This window comes from Gambusia affinis, linkage group LG15 (assembly GCF_019740435.1).
Source record: "Gambusia affinis linkage group LG15, SWU_Gaff_1.0, whole genome shotgun sequence".
NCBI lineage: Eukaryota > Metazoa > Chordata > Actinopteri > Cyprinodontiformes > Poeciliidae > Gambusia > Gambusia affinis.
Genome location: NC_057882.1, coordinates 2,061,960 through 2,085,519, shown reverse-complemented (window position 1 = coordinate 2,085,519; position 23,560 = coordinate 2,061,960). Strand labels below are relative to the sequence as shown.

Here is a 23,560-nt window from a genome sequence, read left to right as displayed (position 1 = left end):
TTTCTTCATATATCTAAAGAATTCAAAAGCAAATGCAGTCTTGGAAGCTGACTTATTTAAAAGCAATGCTACTTTACACACTGGTGTTTGCAAAGTAGCCAATCTAGGAGTGCCATTCAGTTTCCTTGGCACTGATTGGCTGAACCCCCAAGAGTGGAGATAAGGAATATTGTAGACGTTAGCTCCTGTGGTAGTTTTAAAATGGTTTCCAGTGTGTGTACATTTAGTGTTTAAATTAGTACAATGCGTAGTTATAAGCATTTCTAGAGAGGGTCTATAAACTCCACTGTATTTCTCAATTTTGAACGTGGGATTAATTAGAGTGGTTCCCCTTTACAGCAAGAGTACTCTCATAAGTGACTAAACTATCAATTAACCACGTATTAAAGTAGCTGTAAAAACTTTATGGACAATTGTTATTCATTGTGTGTTATTTAAGGCCTACAGACTGAGAAGTGACCAGCACATTACAAAAAACAGTTCAGGAAAAATACCTTACACCTGATTTTTAACCGTTTATTGGTTTATGAAGTTTCAACAGCTTATTACAAATTTATAAGCCTTATTTTAATATTATACCATTGTCATCATGAGTTACAAGTCTGAACACAGTTGGAAAGGGATAAAAACAATGATACATTCCACTAAAAATAAAATGGTGAAACCTTCTGTTATTACAATCAGTGTTACCAAGGCTAACCTTTAGTTTTAACCAATCAACCAACTTTATATTTATATTCACACATTTATATTCAGGCAATCAGATTCTTAGTGACAGTAATAACATGGATGAAGCCAGACATGATGTCAGATCACAATAAAAACTTGTTTTAATGGTAGTCTACATGACTACTTCAGGGTCAGAAGAAATAAAACTCTCCTCCTATGCCGTTTTTCCTGACACAGCCAAGGTGACCCTTCCTCAGCTTTAAACCTTCAGCTGGTTTAATGAGAACAAATCTTCTGCTTCAAACTCCATACAGACTTCAACTATAAAGGTAAAGAAACTCTGCTCACTTTGTACAGTGACCTTGTTAATTATTACACTATATGAAGATTAATGGAAGCTTCGAACATGATCTTTGGACATTTATGTGGGTTTAATAGAGAAGCAGACATCATCCAGGTTCTGGAAACCCTTGAGATGTAATCAATTTTATTTTTATGTTAGAAAACTGGTTAAGTTTAAGTTTCCACACAGCTGAAGTGTTCTGTTTTACAAACACCCTCTGTTTGGATCCTGTATTTACTCCATCACTGGACATTACTTTTCTTTTTGTAGAGCTGGTACCGGATCTGAATGCTTTTGTACAAAGACTTTCTTGTTAATGTTTTATACAGAAACAGTGAAAGTATCCCCACTGGACAAAATGGGACTGTCTAGTTCTTTTCAAACACAGACTTAGTTTTTTTTCCCCAAGCCTCTACTGGCTGTTAAAAGCTACTTTAAAACACTTGATCTTTAATTTTCTGATCATAAACTGAAATATAAATATTTATTTGACTGATAGGTGAAGTAAAGAAAGAAAAAAGAGCATTTTGAACCAATCCTGTCTTTTTATGTTTTATTTCTCATTATTTTGATTCATACAGCTATATAACACACATTTTATGCAAATACGTCATTCCCTTTATTTAATCATTGTGTTCTTTAACAAAATGCTGAACAAATCTGGAAAATTACTTTATAGTAGTTCATCCTTTAATTTGAGTTTTAAAAAATTCTTTGAAAATGAATACTTATACAGTTATACATGTCTTTAATCTGATATGGTGCTAACTTATTCAGTGATATTTTTTTTAACCATCAACAGTGTTTTCAAATTTTATTCTCTGAGTTACAGGGAGTCGGGGTAAAAACTTTAGAACTGGTAAGTTGTGCTGTATCTCCCTGGTTTTAGTGAGAACACAAGCAGCAGCGTTCTGGGTCAGCTGCAGCTTTTTAGGCAGACCTGTGAGGACACTGTTACTGTCATCAATGCGACTAAAGATAAACGCATGGATGAGTTGCTTTAGATCTTGTTGAGTCATTAGTCCTTTTATTCTGGAAATGTTCTTCAGGTGATAGAAGGCCGACTTTGTAACTGTCTTCATGTGAATATGAAGGTTCAGGTCTGAGTCCATCGCTACACCCAGATTTTAAGCCATCAGTGTATGGATCTGAGTATGTTTCCTATGATAGACAGAAAATTATTTTATCATGTTTTTATTTATTAATGTAAATAGTGAGGCTGAAAAAGACGCCAAACATGATTTAATTTGTAGTCATATTGCAAAAAGCTCCAGCATGTTCTTATATTTCCAACCTGTTTTACCATAAAATCCTGTTTTTGCTGTATAAGCTGTTAAGAAATTTTGGGTTTTCAGTGTTTAGGAAAAGGTTTTTTTATATTTAGATCCGCATAGAAAAATCTCAGTCTATACTGCTGTGGTTCCAGCATCTTGCAGCACAAATGTATTATTTGACCACCTTCATGCAGCTGCTGATCGTCTGACAGCGTCAGGTCTTAACGTCTTCATGGGGGTTTTAATCCACAGGTGCACGGAGTCGCCCTCGGCTACGCTCAGATATTTTCTGAGAATTTTAGCAAAAGCAACATTACTCTGGTAAACGGAACAGCTGGGCTTCATCCTCCTCATTCTGCAACGGCTCAGAATCAGGATTTATTTAGGTGTTTTCCATCTACAAATAAATAATAAAATACAATCAATATTTAAGATATAAGTGGGAGAATAAAAAATGGTATCATCAAAATAGTTAATCAGCCAGATTTGATGAAAAGTTTTCTTTCTCTACATGTTGGTGTTTGACATGCTTTAATAGTGAAATAACCCATATGAGTCGGCTGTGGAGCAACACTGTGGGTAGCAGGGAGACGGAATGACCTTTGAAAAACTCTCAGCATGGGAATGAAGCCATCCCTGAGTGGTACATGACAAACAGGATTATTAGGCTGTGGTGAAATTATTCCAAAATGTCACAACCAACAAAATAACAAAAATCATAAATCTCTTCTTTCTTCTTTTGTTTTTGCTTTAAATCCCTTTATGCTCCGGTGATTCGTTATGCAGTAAAGTAAAGTGAAACATATTCATCCACATCTTTTAACACTGGTGAACGTTATTCATCATTCGAGTCCCGCCGTCGAAGAAATAAACTGTTTGGTTGTAGGAAAAGCAGTCAGTCAGCTGAGACGTCAGTGAGTTAGGCTGTGTTTGCAGGCTTTCCTGTTCTGTTTGCTTTGTGGTGTTGGATCAATAAAATCTTTTCCAATCTGAGGAGAGGAGAAGCCGGCGAGCTGGCACAAAGTTTTCCTGTAATTGCTAAACTGCGTTTCATCCATTTGAGCTCAGATGCTCAGATCAAAAGTCATCCTGCTCCGAGGAGCAGGAACAAACCTTCAGGTTTGTCAAGATTTTAGTTCAACAAAGGGTTGATGGACTGAAATATGAATGAAACTCAGACTAACGACAGCCAGTTTGACTTTTGAGTTTTATTCATATAGTTAAGCAAAATGTAATAAAGTTATATTGAATTTACCGTCCTGCCCTGTATTGACTGCCCTGACGTGTGAGCTGTCTACAGGATTTGAATAATGATGCCGTTAGACGGCTGGACCTGTAGGGGGCATCAAAGAGCCAGTGTGTCACTATTTAAACTTCAATTATTAGTTATTTTAGTCAGTACTTCAACTTGTAGAAGAGATGGAAGAAATCACCACAAGTGAAACTAAAAGTATATCAGTACATTATATATATTATATTATTAGTATATTAGTTTGGGCTAATCATGTATACAAAACTCAGAGGATTCTTTTAAAATCTGTGTTTTTTGTTTATTTTTTACAAACAAAACCTTCTTCCTCATTTTGACTTTTTACTTTTAAAAATATTTTTGTTTGAGTTCATAACAACATAAGAGAAGTTTGAAAAGTGTTTTATTGCTATAAATACGTTCAGTTTTCTATTAATATAATGGACCCTGGTTATATACCATGACTACCCAGTAATAGCTAAAATACACAAAAACTTCACATTCTCTAAAAACGCTTAACAGCTCAAACATTTATATTCCCTAATTTGCATAAATGTCCAAAGTTGAAATCGTCTTTGCACTGCTGCAGAAGCTAATATCTACAGACTTTGTTATTTCTGATGTTTGGGGTGCAGCCAATCAGCACCAAGGAAAATGAATGATGCTCCTGGATTGGTGCAACAGCCACTCCATTTGAACTTTTCATGAAGAATGAAGTTTTCTTCAGTGTTGTTTTTCAGTGGTTCTTGGTGCAGCGCCACCTGTGGTGAGGAGGTGAACATGTTTTTTAAAGGGTTTGATTGGTTTGACAGTGCAGTGTGAAAAAATGCAACACATGTGTCTATTTAAGGCCCCAATAAAATCCTTTCTGGATGATATCAGGTGAAAACATTAGTTATTCACCATTTTTAATGTTAAGTAACATTAAGTAACATTAAATTTTTTTTTAACTTTTAATAGCTTTAGTTTGCACTCCATCTTGATGCTAAAATTCTTTGTACACCAAAGTTTCCCTTTGAAAAATGTTTTCACTGTAAGCTGTAATCAGTAATTTTATGTTTCATACTTTGAGTCAGACTCAGCCTTAGAAGTGATTGAGCTCCCTCCCCTCCATCTGATCAGTCTGCGTCCTGGGCTCCTCCCTTCCAGCTGGTCCCACAGGGAGGAGGCCCAGGGGAAGACCCAGGACTCCTGGAGTGGTTATTTATCCTGTCTGGCCTGGTTGCACATTGGGATCCCCCAAAATGACCTGGAGTGTGTGACACATCTGGGTTTCAGGACCCAGCTGGAAGAAGGTACGGAGATGCATTCCAACGAAATATGAATAATTTTGAGACTTTACAGAAGGTTAAAAATAACAAGATGTCACCTTGAGTTTTCTACTTTCTGCTGGTGCAATGCTACACTACAAAAACACAAATTATTACTAAGTGTAAATGCATTTGTAAATATCTTAATACACTTGAAAAGTGACAGGACTAACTTACAAGTAACTTTTTAGCAGGAAATATGTGCTTGTTTTAAGTCAATAATTCCTTAATATTGACCAATATGTATTTGTTCCACTGGCAGATTATTTCACTTATAATCAAACATTTTTCCCATGTTATAAGAAAAACATTCTGCCTGTAGAACAAGTACACTTTTAACAGTATTAAGGAATTATTGACTCAAGATAAGTTCCTTCATCTTGCTGAAAATTCACTTTTAAGTTAGTTTTCTCCTTAATGTAGCAGCAGCAGCAGCACATTTGGTATGTAAACTATAATCTGTGACAAAGAAAATCCTTGTTTGCTGTTATTTTTATCCCATTTCTTTTATTATCAAACCAATGAAGCAGTCCTCTTAACACTCCCCATGCAGACATAATGAATAATTTAATCCCACTGGTTTGGATCACGAGAGAAAAACATATTTAGCATCTGATGGACATTAATGTTAATGGAGTCTAACCACATTTGAATCTAATACAGTTGGTGACAATGCAATCTCCTTCAGATTTATTACACACAAGCTCGTCACAAATATTTGCCTTTTCCTTCCTGTCGGAAATCAGCCGTGCGCTCTCTCTGTAATCCTCAGCATATTGGTTTGTGACAAATTGTTCGGTTCAGAGTCAAACGTGGAATGGGGAACATTTGTAAACAGCCGGTAGCACATTTCAGTGCGTGTTACTGAGACATTAATCTTGATCCCTGTTAGCAGAGACAGTCTGATCGCCGTATGATCCCATTGTTGAGATTCACAGGTGGAATGAAGCTCCAAAAAGGATCTACAGTTGGGTGGAATGGACATGTGAGAACAGCGTCAAGGTGTTTTGGCTTCAGCTCTTGATGAATATGTGATTTCTATCAAGCCCAGATGCAAACCAAAGACTGATTGGCCTGCTGAAACCTGAGTGTTTGTCTGGTTCCTTGTTGCTTTTGTCACAAAATGAACAGATTTTGTCATCATCCGGAGCTGCAGATGGTGTAATTTCCTGTTTGTGAGTAAAAATGGAAGCAGAGGGGGCTTTGCTTTGGCGACACACTGTAAAAGTGGCTTTTATATGCTTTAACACAATGGGAGCTCAGTGAAAGCGGATTATTGCACCTGGCTTCTTGTGACGGCACGCCATTCTGTGGGACCGCCAGTGCAGCGTGCAATCCTGTGAAAGCCAGTAACCAAGACCCTGTTGGGACCATGACAAGTCCACACACTTTCACTGGTAGAAATCAGAACATCAGGGCTTGAACAAAGACTGGCAGTGGGAGTTCTGGTAGAGGTCATTGATGTACTTATCCTGCTGCTCACCTGGATTACATCTGCGCATTGTAGTTTAGCATAGTAGCTTAAAGCTTTTACATTTTAAATCTCTCATTTAGACAAGGTGGAAAACAACCTCTTCCCTAAACTTAAAGTGTTTTTTGCTTACTTGTTTTTTTTTTTTACCTTATTTTCAACATTTTTGTGAACTATCTAGCAGGCAACTGTAATTAAACAGAACAAATACAGTGAATCGAGTTCCTCATGCAAAAGCAACATGTCCTTTTGCACTAATAGTCACTAAAAAAGTGAAACTTTTCAGTTTCACTTTGAAACTGAAATCCACAAATACTGGAGACCTTCTCTAAAAATGTTTCTAAATGCCAATTTTAATAGTTTAAACACCTTTATTATTCATACACACTCAGATGAAACTGTCTTAGCACTACCACAGAAGCTACTTGACAAACGCCAGCCAGTGGCGTAACAACTAGCATTCTGGGTAAGTAGCTGCATTTTGTGTTTGAATATTTTGGATATGCTCTACAAAGTATTTTTAAATTATCTATGTTTTAATTTAACAATATAATTCAGTCTTTAGCTGATAAAAAAGATAACTGTTAAGTAAAAGTACAAAGACCAACGAAGAAAGTTCCTTCTTTGTAAAAATTAAACAAAAATTAAGTAGCATAAGACTTTAGGGCTTGTAGGGTTTCTCTTTTGTTGTTGGGAAAAGACCACAAGCCACCTCTCCCATTAGTGCATGACACACACATGTTAATTTTGGTTTTATTTACCCAGAATGCCCTGTGCTATGATCTGCTTCCTGCTGTTGGAGTGGTCTCCGGTCTGTTTGTACCACCATTTATATTCAAACTGTGCCAGAGTTAACTACAACCAAACCAAGACCAGAGTTTGCTTTTTGGTCTGCGTCAGAGTTCAACTGTGCATTCACATTTCCCCCAAAGAACAGAACTTTACAAGCAAATGGATTAGAGTTTGATTAAAACAAACTAAACGGGGTTGGGATGAAGGCATCCTAATTCTTTTTTTAAATGGGTTTAGTTTATGTTTACAGTGAGTTCACTGTACTCAAGTGGCCTCCACAACAATTACAACTCAATATTGAGGGATTTCCCGTTATGGATCCCTCCTTGTCAATGTGGAGCAAACCTCTGCCATGCAGCGTTAAGGCAGTTCTGAAGGTAAAAAGGAGTGATGATCTATGTAAGCATAAGTATTTAATTTTTGTATGGAAGAGATTACCTGAAACATATTCATCGCTGAATATGGGCCATCCATGTATGAAACATATAAATCAGTAGGTAGTAACAGTTCTGCTCCACTTACTTTAAGGGAAAAATTCTTCCTTTGCAAACTTTCCATCTGCAGCACTCTTGATGCATCAAAAAGAAACATTGAATCAGATGAAACTTGGAATTTTTCACAGCTTTTCTTTAGAGGGAAAAAATATATTGTCCTCGTCGATTTGATGTCTTCCTTCTCAAGCTTTTCCCTTTCGTTGCTCCAGACTTCTCGCCGTTCCTTAAAGTCATGCTCCGTTTTTCTGATCCGATTTTTCTTGTTCCATTCTCCTTTCCTTCAGTCTCGGCTGCAGTCATATTTCTCGCTGCACTCAGCTATTTCACTTCAGCGTACCTGAACAGACTCGTTCAGAGGCGACGACAGAGAGAGAGGGGACTTATTAGAAAGTTTCATGAGAAGACTGCGGCATGAATTACAACTTTGATATGTTCAACACTGATTTTCTTTTTTAACAGCTTTTTATCATTTCTGTTTTGCATTACAATTTGGAGTCATTTGGCAGGAAGAGCTTTCCTTGCAAGCAATAAAATGAGTGCAGAGGAGGGTTCCTTTTCATTTTGAGGTATATCATAGTTCTTCTTCATTTCCTCCTCCCAAATTGCCTTGGCTGACTCTCTGCTATCCTGCTTCCCCTTCTACAACCATTAAATCATTTCTTTAGTAACAAATTTATGTCCTGCCTCTAATTTTTGTCTGGAAATCGGGTTAGAGTACCCTGTCATTGCAGTGAATGCTCCAATTTTAACCCTGCACAATCAATCCAGCAGCAGAATGTGGATTATGAAAAACAGGATCATTGCTACTCTCAATAAAAAAATCTCTTTTTTTATCAGCTTGGATCAACATCAATAGTTTCCCACAGGACTTCCTTAGTGAGCTGCAAGTGAGCTGCCAACACTGTGCGGAACCCCTCCCGTGGGTTCTGGCATTAATCTTGGTTACGGTTGAAACCTTCTCAGTGAACCTCGAGCTCGCCCTGAACATGGAGCAGGATCTGCCAGCTCAGTTTCCAAGGAGCTGTCACATGCTTGTGTTTGTGCTGGCAGTGAGGGATGTAATGCTGTTATCACGGCCTCTTAACTTTGTTTGCAGTGTCCAAGCGTGACTTTCAGAAATCTTTGAGCCGCAGCGAAGGAGAAACGTCCTTGATGACGGCGCTAGGGATGTTGATGGAGGAGTATGACGATGCTGTTCCACTAGGTGGCACTTATATGAGACATGTTTGACTCTTCTGGTAAAAGTACAAACTTCTGGAGATGTTTTTAGCAGCTGTCTTTTGTACTTCCATTTGTGTCTACTGATGATTTTTGGCAATAAGTTAATGTTTTTGGCATATGGAAAATGAGTCATTTCAGAATCTTTCAGAAGGTAACATCAAAAATCAGCAGGTACTACTCATCACCAAACAAACACAGCACAGCTCAGTCCATCACCTAGCAACCCCAGCGAAGCCCAGACTGTCACCTAGCAACCCAGGCTGAGTTCCAGAACATTTGGTTGCTGGAAAAGACAGAGTTTTGTTGTTGCCTTACCATCCAGAAACTACTCACTGCTTTCTTGTTGATTGTTCAGGAGGCCCCACTTTTGCTTTTCAAAAATGTAATTGCACTTCTGTTTGCAGCCATTTTTACATTCGAGTGTAACTGTTCAGTTTGGCGGCGTGGCCAGCAGCAGCATCATTTGGATTTAAAGTGACAAGCAGCGACCTTGAAATCGAAGCTCTTTGCTTGAAAATATTTCATGAAGGCAAATATCATTTTATCTTTTTATGACAGTAATGGTCAACAAGAGAGATTTTGTTGTTGTTAGGAAAAAGCCAAAAACATGAAACCATTACTTTTTCCCCCGTTTGATAAAACCTAGCATCGTAGGGTCATGTCTGAGCGTCTCACCTCAGCGACAGAGGCGCCGGCCTTTCTGTGCACAGCGGTGTGTTGGAGAAAAGGTCAGGGGATTTCGTTGATATTCTGCAGCCGTGCGCTTTTTTGGCAGCGCACTCGAAGGCTCAGCGGGCACTCGAGCTTGAAATGATGTTGCTTCCTCTGGCCAGGAGGCTACGACTCCCATGCCACACAGCATATGCAGGACGCCATAAATCGTAGAGTGTAAATAAAGAGCCGCTTTGGTGTAGCACGTCTCACTCCTTCTGTGTCCCTTTTTTATTTTGTAAATGCTATCTCTTTCCACTTTCTCCTCTCCCTCGTTTTTCTCTTCTGCACCTTCTCTGTCATATTTTCTTCCTTTAACCTTTTTTCATTTTCCTGCCTGATGTGGTTCAGACAAAGCCCCATAATCTCTGGTCTGTGGCAATTTTCAAAAGTGTGCATCCAACTGGGATTTATGTATCTGCACTTTTGTGAGTAGTTGTTATAATAAAGTTGTTGTTTTTTTCTCTGTTGGTTTTACTTTATTAGTTTGACAGCAGGACAGGGCAGAGGTTTTTTGCTTTGACACGTGTTTGGAAAGCTGTTCGCCGTCTGAACAGAAATAAGCGTTCCCTGATTACGGGCTTACATCTCTCCTGCTGAGCTTCCACAGCGTTCAGGCTCAGCAGGTAGCACGCTACTGCTCAAGAATTATTTCAAACCAAACAATACTCTGCTGTTTCACAAAAACAGCATACAAAATGAATGTGCAGCGATACAAACTTTTGATTACATTCCCTGGAAAATCAAAGAGTTCCCTATTGGAGGTGTTTTTTTGAACCCAACCACGCTTATAATAGAAGATTTAAATCATTTGACTTAGAATTTTGTGTATTCTCTCATTCCACAGCCTGGTTCCAATTGAAGATCACACAAGGCATTGGCGATGTTATCAAGGAAGCGATGACTTTGGTTTGGATCCACTAAGCACCTAAAGGCAAGTTTAATTTTCTTTTTCTTTTCCTTTAAGGGATAGTATTTTTGTAAAATTGACTTCTTTGAGCTTTACATCATGTTATAATCTTATTCCCTCATTACCTGCAGAGTTGCCTTGATTCTTTTATATTCTTGTATTTAAGAAATTCTTTTATTCTTGTATTTACGAAATTCTCTAATCTCCATGGCAACCATTCCGCTGTGCACAACACTTGGGTGAACTTAGCTCCACCTTTGAGGTGCAGCTCCTCCTTATCGCTCATAAGGAGCGATAAGACAAAATCAAAATGTTTTTTTTTTTTTGTTTTGTTTTTTTTGGCTGAATTGTTTTGCTTATTTTTTTTATTTTTATTTTTTACCAAAATGTTCTGCAACCTCAACAGAATTTCTTTCAATCTTCTGATCCCAAGGCATCATCAATCGGCTCCAGTGTCGATTAAAGTTTGATCTCAGACATGTGTCTTCGATCCTGGATACACAGAAATACATCCAAACGGCTCCACGGATGTACGAGTTAAGCAGCTGCTTAGAGCCCCAATACACATATTTATGTAAATGAAAATCTGCTTAGGGCCCCAAAAAGGCAGCCTGACTGTTTTTACCCATTATGATGGGGAATCTGTTTCATTCGAAAAGTACAAATATCTTAAACTTTAATAATTTGCTAAATTTATCCCCACTGTAAACTAAAGAACCAAAAACAAATGAACATAGAGCTCCTGGAATCAAACATAAGCCTGTTAATATAATTAAACTAAAAAGGCGATATGGAGAGAAAAAAAACTTCCACATTTAAAATGGCTCCTTCCAAAAGAACATGTGTTGCTCCACAAATCTCATTAAACCCATGCGCAAGCAACAATAATTAAATATGTTGCCGATTGTTATATTTCTGTTATTAAGGCGGCAGGAGATCTGTTCTATTACACAAAGGGGCCGCAGTAAAAGGCCGATTTTACTCATCAGTGACTTGTAACCTTAATAGCCTATTCTCCATTATTTGTGTCACACCCATTAATGTGCTTGAAAGCCAGTTCTCCGCAGAGAGCGGCTAATGCACGACATGAAATCCGACCCAAAGCCTCTGGAGCGGTCTTGACTCTTGACTCTTACTCACTAATGCGGCCATGTTGTATTTTCCCTGTAATTAACATAATGGGTACAAAGCAAAGCATAATTTATAGTGTTAGATATTATGACTTTTATAGCTTCTGCAACTGAAAAATAATTTAATGTTAAAATAGTTTTGCTATTTAAAAAAAAACTACAAGACTCATTCTTGTAACTCAACATAAAGATTTTGGCAATTTACTACAATAAATATGAGTGATATATTTACAATATTGTTATCCAGTTAGTAATTAGTTAATCCAAACAATAATCTCCAGATCAGCCCAACACTGTACTGATGTCAAGTCAAGCAGACAGGATAAGTTACAAAATCTTCCTTTGAACTTTCAGCCTTTCTATTGTGTTTTTTAAATTTGGTGACTTTTTTAAAAAAAAATGACAATAATTGGACCTACTGATGGGTTGTTTTACAAAGAGTTTCACAAAATATTTAAATGTTTCAGCTTCAATACTAGCAAAAACATAATTTTCTGTATTTTTTTTTCATCTGCTGGCTTTTTAAAAAGCAATGAAGGTAAATCACCAGCATTTTCTTTGGCAAATCATTCTCTGATCTGCTTTTCACATCACTTGCCTGCTCAGAACAGGAAGACTGCCGTCTGATTTGTACAATCAGGACTGGCATTTCAAAAACCCTTTAAGTCTCACTGTTGGTGTCAAAGCATTAAAAAGAAAGGCCTCATTTCTCTGACGTCTGCCTTGAACTGGAGTCGAACAGTTCCTCTCAACTCCTTGCACTGTCTCCACAGAAGATGACTTTTTGTTTTTGTCTTCTGAAGTGCTCTCTGCTTTGCTCAGCTGCCAGAGATATAGCAAATCGGAGAAACTGCTGTCTCAGGCCAAAGCCTGAATCCACACAAAGTAACGAGGCTGAGTTGGGAGGGGATGAGGCGTGTGTTAGTGCGCTGATGAATAGAAATTACCTTCCTGCACATATTTTCCTCCGTATGTGTGAAGAGACTGATAATGTCTCTTAAACGAAAACTGGGCTCGGTCCGCTAACCGGATTAGCAGCGAGAAAAGAGCAGTCGGCATTTTCCTGCAAGGTACCAAATTATGTTTCAACAACACTTCTTTCTCATCACTTCCTCCATACTCCATATTGTCTGTATTTACTTATTTTGCTGTCATGTATATATGTACTTGTGTGAGTGAATCTCTTGAAAGAGCAAAACGGCAGCAGCTGAAATGTGATTTGTGTGAAAAACAATATCGCAATTACACCCACCGATGTGAAGGTCACGTTTTCCTGCTTCCAGCCTGTGTGTTGAGTCCACTTTAAATACCTATCGAAAACAAAATTCACTCAGTTTGAATTTTGCAGCTGAAAGAAGTTTTTCTGGATGTTCAACAACTACAAGATGAGAGGTCTGTCTTCTTCTCTTGCTGCTTTTTCAGATCTTCAGAGTGAATCCTCAGTCTCCATTTAGTCCTATCTTCTGCCAGTCTGCTTTTGGGTCTTCCCATGTAATCATTAGACATGCTTACATGGACATGTAAACGTCCCATTCAGAATATTCTGATTGGAATCAGCTCAATCAGAATGACTTTGTAGTCTGAATTAGAGGGATAGTTAATCCAAACAGTGTGCATGTAAACACTCGTGCTACTCAGTGCTTCTATTATAAATAAACACTGGTGTATCTAAACACACATCATGATCCGGTTAATTAATTTTGTGCCCATATAAACTACACATTCGTAATTACTTAATATGAATACATTTCAATCCAATCAAGAAATGTTGCACATGTAAACATAGTCTCCTGTAGCAATCTGTATTACAGTGCAGCTGAAGTAGCCTCTGACAGAAAAGCCTCTGTTTATTTAAGGCCAAGTTTACATGAGGCTGGAAACTGGAAACTGCTGGTATTATTGGATGTTTGTTGTTTGTTCCACATTTAGACGGCACCGTCAAGACACCTACAGTTAACTGTAGTTGTAAAGTCATGCCACTAGATGCCGTTATGATTTTAGGATGTTTTTTTAATCATTTCTTCAACAAGAAAACAAGACATAGCATAAAAAAATGCAAAAAATGGCAACAACCATTTCACATTTAACATTTTCTCGACATAAAATATCATAACTATTCCTCTCTCACTATTAATACACTTAGCAAAAGCATGAATATTATTAGCAGGAGAATAATAGGGAAAGGTCAGGGAAAAAACAAAAAACTGAACAGGTTAAGTAGCACAACGTTGTGGTTTTTATTATTATCTACCTGCTCATGTGTGAATGTGCATTCTGTGCATGTGAGCTTTTGTATTTGTGAAGTACTGGCTTTGAAACGATTTGTGTGAGAGACTCCGGTTGCTGGAGACGTATAAACGAGCAGCTGGATCGCAACAAGAATGTTACAGTTTAACTGAAGGGAGTAGTTCCCAGAACAGAAGCAGCCATCTTTCTGAGCTTTTTGAGATGTCTTAAGCCTCCATCTGATGCTGCTACCCTGATAAATGATGACAGGAGATAATTGATGTTCAACTGAACCCCAAAAAATTATCATCCATCCGCCATCATGCTTGATGGTTGCCATGATGTGTTTTTCCTGATACGTACTGTCTCGAAACATCATCCAATGAACATTCTTCTTGCAGTGTTTTTTGGGTCTGCACTTTTAAAATTGTTGAGTTCATTTTTCACAAGCTTCTGAAGGCAAAAAGTAGAAGTAAACACAAACCTGTTATTCAAATGATTGTCGGTTTGAGTTATGGGGGCTTTTCTTTTCCAACAGCAGACTGTTTGAACAGAGTCCTGACAGAGATGGAGCGCTGGAGTAATTGTTCCATTGCTCTGTGTGAAGCCGGCCCATCCATCAGGCTGCCATGTGTCCTACAGAGAATGTGTATAATGCAGGGATGAGGACAGGACTTGATGATGATGATGATGATGATAATGGGGGGATCTGAAAGAAGAAATTGCTGCCTGTCTGTCTGCACAGTCTGAGCTGCAAGAAAATCTTCCTCCATTGTACAAAGAAACAATGCAGGAGAATAAACTCCTCGCTTCACCTAAAAAAACCATGATGTTAACGTTCTATTGGATTGTTCCTTGTTTAATCGTACACTAAGTTGACAGTTTCAAGTTGTTATTTTAGATACAAATGGGGTGGAAAATATTCACCAGTGGAAAAACTCGAAGCAAAACTCATCAGCTGCTGACCTACTTAACTGTATTAAATATACGCCTTAACAGAGATCTCTACTGTCTCTATCTAAAAGCCTTCGACTGTGTCTGCATACTGAAATAAAACCACAGGAAGAAACTGGGCTTATTCTGTTGTTTTCCTGTTAAAGTTAGCATCTAAATTATATATTTTTTCTTTACATTTTGCATTCTCAGAGCTTAAAGTAAGCACACTTATTGAGACAATAGAAAATAACATTCTACATAGTTGAAACCAAACTTTAGCATTCACTAAATTAAAAAGGAAATAAGCAGTGAACTTTTCCTGTTTTAGATTAGCTAAGTTTGAAAAATTATTTCTATTTGCTAGCTGCTTTAATAATTAAGTTATATTCCCTTAGTAATTATCAGAACTAAAATGTATTGCTTGAGTTAAAGCTTTTCAATAGCAGTTTGCTTGAAGTTTATCCCATTCCTCCTGACAAAACTGAGTCAGGTTTGTTGGCTGCCTTTCTCACAGACACTTTTCCAGCTAAGCTAACCTCTTAGCATCATAGTCAAGTTCCACAAACTTGGAATTTGACTTTTTCAAGTGATCAAAATCTACACATATTACAACTACCTCAACTTTGGAGGGAACTAAGAATAAAAGGATCAGTATGTATAGCCCCTTTTTTTATATACATTAAGGAGAAAAAAAAGGCAGGTTTTGGATAGCAATATGCTTATTTTGTTTCACAGCAGAGTAGCTGACTACTCAGACATTTCATTATGTTCATCAGAGAGACAGGCTGTGGGAAGAAACTATCTCTGTGGCTGCTTTTACCCAAATAGTGTTCTGTAACGCCAACTTGAAGGTAAAAATCTCAACAGTTAGCTGCCCTTTTCCTGAACATAGACGTGTACAAGTCATGGATAAAGTCAAGGTCAGCCCTAATGATCCACTTTGCTGACCTAAATGTTTGCTACTCTGGACCTGTCCTGTTTTGTGGATGAGCCAAACCACACAGTGATGGATGAACACAGTCAGACTGAACAATGGCTTTGTTGATGACTAACAGTAGCTTGCTGGTTATCTTAAACATAATAAATCCATCCATCTATCCATTTTCTGTTCACCCTTGTCCCAATGGGGTCGGGAGGGTTGCTGGTGCATATTTCCAGCTACGTTCTGAGAGAGAGGCGGGGTCACCCTGGACAGGTCGCCAGTCTGTCACAGGGCAACACAGAGACAGACAGGACAAACAACCATACACACACAGTCACACCTAGGGAGAATTTAGAGAGCCCAATTAACCTGACAGTCATGTTTTTGGACTGTGGGAGGAAGCCGGAGATCCCAGAGAGAACCAACACATGCACAGGGAGAACATGCAAACTCCATGCAGAAAGACCCTGGGCCGGGAATCGAACCCAGGACCTTCTTGATGATGAAGGTCCTGGGTTCACAGTGTATTTATTACCACTATGCAGTTGGTAATAAATACATGACAGAAAATGAAGTTGTCTGAATCACAAAATAATTTGTTTTTGTGCGGGATAACAGACTATAATTACGACTATAATTACGTTAGCTATTTACTAGATAAAATGCTAACAACTAGTGTGCTATTTAGTTAGCATGCATGCTATACATGGATGCGATTAGTTATTCAATTAATAATTTAGGTTTGCTATAACCATCTAATCTGCAACATTCTTGAACATGCCTGTAAAACAATCATCTTTTAGAACAACATGGCACACATGATCGATTATGTTAGCCTTTAGCATAATCTGACATCATCTTACGTGCCAGCTAACAGCCAAATCTTGTCTATTTACTCCAGGCTGACAGAACTACAAGGTATTTATTGTCATAATAATTCATACGTCCCAAAAACTGGAGCACAGAACTGCTCAGAAGCCTTTGCACTGAATTGTCAGTGTAATGTCAGTGTAGTAACCACTCCCACTTCAGATTTCTAACCAGTCACACAATATTTGTCAGACACCAGATGAAAAACAGTTATACCCCTTTGTACTGATAGGACGTTGCAAGGACAGAATGGACCTCTGGAAGAAAAAACAAACTTTGTTTAACACAAAAATAAACTTTGGAGCAAGCAACATAATACAGTCATACATTATACATTGGAATATTATTCAGGTTTGTTTATTCCTGTAACTCAGTATATTAAGTGAATTTTGTTAATTTTTATTGTAAAGTTAAATGCTATTTGGCTCATAAATCTCAACAGCAAATATTGTGGTTTTAATGAACTTTACTTAAAATAAATGCCCTTCACATTGCATCAGTTTGTAAGGGACAACCACACAACTTTTTTTGGATAATGGTGGTAATTTTAATCAATCTACATAAAAACTGTTCATAAAAATCACAAATCTGCAAAATTATGTTTGTGTTTAATTCTTGTTGCAGGAGTAAATATCGTACTTTAAGTCTGCAGTGTGTCCATTCATACCTGACTGGCGTCTCATTCACGAATAACAATTCACTCTGATTTCACCTTCAAAAGAAGCGTTCATTCTTCATAGTGGACATCCACAGATCTGATTCACAAGACAGGTTTTATGTGCTTCTAAGACAAGAAATCTGATTTATGAATTTGCAAGGATTTTATAAATGGTTTTTAAATATGCAACTCAAATAAAAGTTTCTTTTTGATGGTGTTTAAAAAAAAATCTTTATCTCTGTCCTGATTTTAAAAGACTTTGTAAACAGAAACTCATTACAAAAAGACGTAGTTTGAGTCTTTAGCTTCACAGTGAAGTAAATGAGCTCCTTTGTATAAAGGAAACAAACTGCGGCCATCATCATTCCATCCAGGTAGTGAATTAAATCAGTCCACATTCTGTGATTCTCCTGCACAGCGCTTTCTAATTTAGCTTCGCCCTCTTCCTCCAAGTCCAGTGAGTTTGTTTACAAGATGAAGACAGGGAAGGTCACAGTTGGTCTCTGCACAGCTTTGTTATGAGAATCTTTCTCTGAACTAGATTGGACCAAATCAACAATCTTACAATAAATTGGGGGCTTATCATGCTAGAGGAGATGCAGCTTTGTTGTTTAGGTTGTTGTTGATTCAGTAAATATTAATGTTTTTTCTGTAAACATGAGGACATCTGATATTATATGTAGATATTTAGTCCAGCAGGTTTCTTCAAGACAAAATTTTAATTGATAAATATATTATAGTTATACCAGAAAATTACATACACCATACATACCTTTTAAAAAAAACAAAAAAAAACTGGTGAAGTTATATCAGACAGTTTTTTTTGCCACATGCTACCTGCGATTACCAGCTAACCCCACAAGCTAACGCTACTAGCCATGCTGTTGTAGTAAACCTCCCATAAACATAGACTAACACTATGTATTTAAATGTGTTTTTAAAATATAGCTTCACAGACTCAAACAGCCCAATCAAAGTCTTTGTACAAACTGTGAAAATATTTTTTGGATGCACCAGATCCATGTTTCTTTTAAAGTAAAAAAAAAAAAAAATTATATAGAGTGATCTTTCATTTGTAAAACAGGGCAGGATTGCCCTCTACTTACTGGGTTTACGTTAAATATAGGAGGTTAAAGTTTGTTGTATTTGTTGGTCTTAACCAAACAGTTATCCTGTTTTTCAGAAAGGGTTACTGCCGTATCAAAATATTATATCAAGTAATTTTCTTAGCATCAGTATTGAGCTTGAAATAATATAATAATATGTTTGCGTTGTGAAGACATGCTAGCTAAAAATATGAACCCCAGCTCAGACTGCAGTGTGGATTATTAGTCACCTCCCTCCACTTCATCCTTCTTTTCACAGTGAACACTGTGAGTCGGTGATAACTTTAAATATGCCTTTTTAATGAATTCAGTTCAAACGTTTCATGAGTAACAAGAGGACAAACATTTTCTAAACTCCACTATTAAACAAAACTTTGCAAAAAAAGATTCAGTTTGTCAAACTGTCAATCACAGTGAAGTAAAGATCTTCTTTGTCACCATTCTCTGTTGATCTAATATCATTTACACAGAAATACTGCCAGACAGACACTGTTAATAGAATTTTAATAGAGCAATTACAATTTCAGCACATGGAAAAAAGCCGGTGGCCTTTAACAAGTCAGATTAAAAACAGTTATTCTTATTAAATTTAATCCATGATGCAGTTGATATCTCTGTGAAAGGAAAATGGAAGACTGTATGTCATTAAGACGAACTAGAAGGAATTAGAGAATAGAAGCAAAACAATGTTCATAAAGGAAATGTGATTAATTAATGATATAACGGTGGTAGTGTTTTAATATTAATGGATATGAATGTGGCGTAATGAGGAGATGAAAGCAGAGAGTCACTGTCATCTCATTCGGTCCGCGTCCTCAGAGGAAATGAATATTCATGCTGATCTAATCGCAGGGTATTAAGATGTAACAGACATACTTGTTAAAGTCATTACATTTAAAAGGTCGTTGCTGAGGAGCACAAAGTTGTTTTACTGCACAACGTTTGCTGGATCCAGCAGCAAGGAACAGCTGGGATGAAATGGCAAAAACCTGCTGAGGCTTCAGGATTTCAGAACCATGAGTGTTAAAAACAGGCACACTACGCCTTTATTCACTCAACGAGCTCTTCATTAGGAACAATTGGACCTCCAGTTTGTTCATGCACTCATCTAATTGGCCAATTGCAGGGTGGCAGCACAAACAAAACAAAGAAACCCTCTGAAATGTGAAGCAGCAGTAGAAACAGGGAAATGAACGTTTGCTTGGTAAAACCTGAGAATGCATCGCTTGAAGGTGGTGAGCTGTAAACTGATTTCTGGAGCCGTTTTCCATTTTAGCTGAAGTATGTTTGGTGCAGCTGTTTATAGTTGTCTCCCTGGTAGACAAGTGTAAACAGATATTTGCACCATTTAAGTTGCAGATTTTCTGACTTGGCCCAAGTTAATTCCAAAGGGACTGGCAAAACTGAATGGACATCAGCAGATTAACCTGGTCTTCATCTTGGACAAGCAAAGATGTAACCAAAAGCACTTCCTGGATGATCAGGTGGACCAGATAAGCAGAAGTCAGGTCCATCTTAAAAAATAAGAACATTAATTAAACTGAATATATTTCAGTAATTCAAATCAAGATGGTGAAAATGTTAGTCATTACAAAACTTGCATATTTCTGTTCCTTTCTACGCTCAAAGCATTCAAACGGTTACATAACATCAATAAGAAAAGAATTTCTAGTACTGAAATGTGGGTTTATTGAAAGGTATGTCCATGTTCTGTTCAGTACACTCTCAATACATAAAAGGGCCTCTGTTTATGTGAATAATCGCATCAGAGCCGCGTGGCACAGAGGGAATCATGCTGTGGTTCTGTTGATGTGTTCTGGAAGCCCAGATTGCTTTAATAACTTAATTGCTTTAATAAATCTTCAGATCATCTGCCTTGTTTCTGGTGTTTCTCATCATGACAATACTCCAAACATTCTCTTTAGTGTTCTAGTTAGGTCAGTTTCTGATCAACCAAGCAAAGTACCACCCTGATCATTGAACTACCTTTTGGTACCTGTGGTGGTGTGAGCTGGTACAAAAACCTGCTGGAAAATTACATCAGCATTTAAATAAAGCTTGTCATCAGAAGGAAACATGAATTATTCTAAACTGGTAGATTGCTGAGGTGCTCCTGTTCTCAGGAGTAGTGAAAACAGCTCCCTCTGGTGGTGCTTTCAGGATCTATTTGATTTCCTTTGGTTTTAGTTGGTTTGACAAATCAAGCACTTTGTCAAACCGGTTTGCTGAAACCAGTTTATAAGTGTGAGATTCAGGTCTTTGCTGAATCTGGAGAGATTGTGAAAGTTGAATACTATCATCAGTTGTAGTGAGGCTAAGCTTTTCCTCCTGAGGGAGCTTTTAGTAGATACCCTGAGGTACTTCAGGCATCGGATCAGGTATGAACCTCAGGAAAATGTTTCTTTGAAGGTTTCCAGGAACATTTCCAAGAGATTTTAGAGTATCAATATGAACTAAAGTCTGACACAAAGAGAGACATCGAAATGTAGCTGTAGGGTCATAGGAGGAGATAAAAGTTTTCCATTGTTGATTAAAGTATTCCCCAGGTAGACAAGAATTCACAATGTTATACTTTAATCAAAATTTACCAAAACACACCTAGATGGATTCTTCAAATATTCTGATCTCTTATTGTTTTGGCATCCTTCAGACTCAACAGATTTTATTTTAAACATTTAGGATTTATTGACACCAACCCTGTTCAGTCCATTTAAGTTGATTTGTAGTTAATTTGCCTAGAAACTCCAGTTTGTTTTTGGGAGGTGTGAATATCCAATCAAACTCTGATGCAGACCAAAGAAGTGAACTCTGGTCTGCATAAAAACCCAGGTGTCATTTCAGTTGAAGTGAACTTTGTTGCGTTTTGAATGCATATGTGAATGGAAAGCAGAACAGAGAACACTCCATGAGGCGGACTACAGCACAGGGCATTCAGTACACTTACCCAGGGCATGTACCTAATGCATGTTTAGTGTTAGGAGGAACAACGGCTTGTGGTTTTTTCCTAAGACAAAAGCAAACTCTTACAACTGCTAAATTTCAATACTACTCCATATTTTTTTACATTTTGTGTCTTTTTATGTTTTTGTGTTGTTTCCTTCAGTGGTTCTTGGTGCAGTATGACCACAGACAAGTAGGGGTTTGGCACACACACAGTGTGAAAGTGAACCACACCAGCTGAAAACGTGACAGATTTTGCCTCTTTCCTCCAATCAAGCCAAGTTTACTGTACCATCAGGTGTGAAACAACCTTAAAGATGCCTCAGTTATCAGCGCACCTTAAATTTCTCCGCTCAGATGTTTGTTTCACAGCAATGCTGGTTAGTTAGTTAGTTGGATTTAAGAACTATTTGATACCAAAGAATATAAAAAATCTATAATGGACAGAAACTCAATAAAAAAAAGAAAAAAAAAAAGAAAAAGAAAAACAGAGCTCAGATATAATCTACAAGACTTTCAGGAATGCTGGAAAACTTTTGATAAGGGCCACTTTAAGTTACTAGTATATGAAAAGCCCACAGATAACCAGAATTCTTCTGCTAATAGTCGTCAGCTTGCTAAAAATCCTCACCTTTTCTACCAGAACCATCCATCAGCTCCCATTCCTCTGCTCTTTCATCCCACCTCTCCCTGTTGGCTCTCTCCGATTTAAGAAAGAACCTCAGAGGGAGAATTACATGAAGTTTCTCCTTCACTCATCATTCCCTCTCATCACAACAGAGATCATACATGTAGTTATGACCTCCACACGCTTTTCTATTGTTGTTTTCCACCACCTGTCAATGAAAACTGCCTTTGAAAGTTATCAAAGAGTTTCCCTGAGCAGCAGAGACTCGGATGACCTTTTTGTTTTATCAGACGGCACTCAGGAGGAACTGTCAGGAGACGAGATGAGAGAAATGACATTCAGCATCCATCCAGGTGGTGGATTCATATCTGGAAGAATGTCATTTTGTCAAAGGAAGTCAAAGGGAATCTTAGAGACAATTGTTCTTGGGATTTCTTGTCATGACACTTATATGTCATGACACTAGGTAAAGATGTGATGTGCACACATGTGTTTAGCTCATCTACAGGTTAAAATTTTTGCCATATCTTTTTTACAAAATAACTTAAGCTCACAACACTCACGAAGACACTCACGAAGACACTCACGAAGAGTGGCTTTACAGAGCAGCGTTGAAGTTTTGAAGCAGATTCTAAGATAGATTTGCTTAGACTTTGACTGGACCGTTCTAACAACCATGCTTTGATCTAAACCACTTAGTTTTAGTGGTTTAGATCACTAAAACTAAGAGAACCGCTTAGGAGCTTCACATTTGGGTTGTTGTTCTGTTGGAAGGTGAACGTCTTCCAAAGTCTCAGATCTTTTGAAGCTTTTTACTAACTAAACACTTTTGAAATTGCCAATGAAAGTGGCAAAAAATATCCGCTGTTGCTGAAGCAAAAGTAAATCATTGAAGTGCCTTTCTTGTTGTTACTGGGAGCAGCACACATCTTGCTTAAACTCTCTTGGTAGCTAAGGTTGGTTAAAAACAGAACCACTTTATGGTCGGAGATTCAATTCTGTAGGCAAACGTACGTCAGTGCTGTTTGAAGGCCTTGTGTTGTGTTGTGTTGGCCTTGTGTCAAAAGGCATTAAGTGTCATTTTCTGTTCATTTTTTGAGGGCACTTCTTTGGTGCCCTCGAGATGCAGGAAAGTGGTGGCTCAACAAACTCAGATGAGTGACCCTGGGTGTGTGAGGTGCTGCACTTCTAAGAAAACATATTAAAAGCTTTAAAAGAGTATTGTGAGGATTTGAGTTTTTCTGTGTGCTTATTTTAGTTTTCTGTGTCTATTGAGTCTCCATCCTGTCTACCCCTTGATTGTTCCCAGCTGTGTGTCGTTCCCTGGTTACCCTCTGTGTATTTAATCCCACCTGTGTTCCTTGTTCCTCGTCGGCAACTTTTCTATTCTGTCTTGTCTAACCTGTCTAGTGGAAGATTTGGGAGTCATTGTTCAGATATGCTTCCCTGGTTTATATTCTTCATATCTTTCACAATTAGAGTCTTGTAATACTGCATGAACGTCAAATAAATACTTATATATTTGGCCAAAAGAACATAATTTAATTAGGAATGTATGATCCAGTTTTGTTTTTTTTTTTTTACTTCTGATGCAGATACTAATATGTAAGGTTTAGTATTGGCTGATATCGATGCAATACAGAAAAGTTTTTTAACACAGATATGTTTGTACTGAATTACCAATTTAGATGACAACTCTG

At 37.7% G+C, this 23,560-nt stretch overlaps 1 protein-coding gene across 1 annotated transcript in view; it reads left to right on the top strand.

Annotated features, from left to right (window-relative positions):
* The window catches only part of sgcd (sarcoglycan, delta (dystrophin-associated glycoprotein)), a 198,833-nt gene that overhangs the window by 46,385 nt on the left and 128,888 nt on the right, over positions 1-23,560 (top strand). The window contains exon 2 of the mRNA XM_044141632.1: positions 10,382-10,468. The gene's annotated coding sequence lies outside the window, so the exon portion shown is untranslated. The remainder of the gene's footprint in view (positions 1-10,381; positions 10,469-23,560) is intronic.